Below are 1,819 nucleotides of genomic sequence, written 5' to 3' on the forward strand. Positions count from 1 at the left end.
TGGGATTCTCCAGGCAAGAACACTGGAGGGGGTTGCCATTTCCTTCACCAATGCATAAAAGTGAAAAGTGAAAGTGAAGTCGCTCAGTCGTGTCCGACTCCTAGCGACCCCATGGACTGCAGCCTAGCAGGCTCCTCCGTCCATGGGATTTTCCAGGCAAGAGTACTGGAGTGGGGTGCCATTGCCTTCGTGACTGTAAAATAAAACTTTTTCACGTCCCCGAACCCCAGTGGCTTCGGAGAGGTCTGGGGGCACAGATGGGAACAAAGAGAGGTGGATGAGACAGCAGACAGGGATAAGGAGGCTTGGAGAGACAGCGGGGGAGTGAGCAAGGGCAAGATCAAGGCAGAGTGCTGGGCGGAGGCCGACCAGGAACCAGGTGCAGGCATAAGGCACCCTGCCCACCTCTCGCCCCAGGTGTGTTGGCACTGCCAGCTGCTCTGTCCTCACAAAGATGATGACAGGACTGGCAGGAGCAGTTCCCAACCCAGGGCGTGGAGATCTGCAATCTGGTAAAAATGTCATAATTACTGTGCTGAGGTAGTTGAATGATGGGCATTTTGCCCCTTCCTCGTTCATCTGAGCATGTGCTCCGTTATGCCAAGCCAAGCGGACCATGGGTGAGTTCTCAGCGTCATACAGGATGACGGATAGAGTGCACTGAAAGCTCGGATTGAAGCCAGCAGGACACCATGCTGAGGCCACTGGTTCTAAGCCAGGCTGCCTGGGTCTGAATCCCAGCTCTGCCAGTCACCTGCTGTACAACCTTGGGCGAGTTCCCTGACCTCTCTGGGCCTTGGTTTCTCCTAGTAAGAATACCTTACAGGATAGGTTGTGAAACTGAATGAGTCAGTATTTGCCAAATCTTAAAACTGTATCAGGCACATAGCAAGACCAGGGAAGTGTGTGCTTTTAAAAAAAAAAAAAAAGGTTTGTTTTTGGCCTCAAAGCACAGCCATGGGTGTTCCCCTGGAGGAAAGATCAACAGACTGTGAATGGAGCTGAAGAAGAAGCTGTTCAAGTGGGGGCTGGTGTTGAACCTGGAGTGGAGACTGAGGCATCAGGTGGTTGGGGCTGTGATAGACGAACGGCTGATCACGCAGAACATCCTCAAGAAGCAGGTGTCCAGTGCGCGTGCCAACATTACTGTGTGGGAAGAAGCACAGCAGAGCTGGCTCGCCCAGAAAGAGAAAGCGCCCATGAAAATGGAAGCCCCTCCCAAGCCAGCCAGGACTAGTGCGTGCGTACTAGGGTGCCTCACTCTTTGCGACCCCATGGACTGCAGCCCACCAGGCTCCTCTGTCCATGGGATTCTCCAAGCAAGAATACTGGAGTGGGTTGTCACGTCCTCCTCCAGGGGATCTTCCCGACCCAGTGATGGAACCCACGTCTCTTACATCTCCTGCTTTGGAAGGCAAGTCCTTTACTACCTGGGAAGCCCACAGTCCAAATCAAAAAAGAAGACAAAAGCCCTCCAGACATAGAGGACCTTGAACATAAGAGCTAGATCTCACAGCTCTTCCACCAGAAGATTTCAAGGGGAACCAGGACTCGAAGCTTGTTTCAGGGGACTTTGGAGAAACTGTTGCTCCTTTTCACTCCTTACAGATTCCTCTACCCTAACAGCCTACTGACCTGCCCTGAGGGATGTACTGAGAGAAGGAGGGTAGAGAAAAAATATTGGAGAGCGGGTCCAAGCAGACAGCTCTATTTGAAACAGAGCCCGAGCGTTCTCTCTGAAATGTGTGTGGTTAAGCATGGGAATGGGCCATGAAAAGGGGCTGTGAGTGTGGAAACAAGACAATTGGGAAACAGGACA

This window comes from Bubalus bubalis, chromosome 4 (assembly GCF_019923935.1).
Source record: "Bubalus bubalis isolate 160015118507 breed Murrah chromosome 4, NDDB_SH_1, whole genome shotgun sequence".
In the NCBI taxonomy this organism is placed as follows: Eukaryota; Metazoa; Chordata; class Mammalia; order Artiodactyla; family Bovidae; genus Bubalus; species Bubalus bubalis.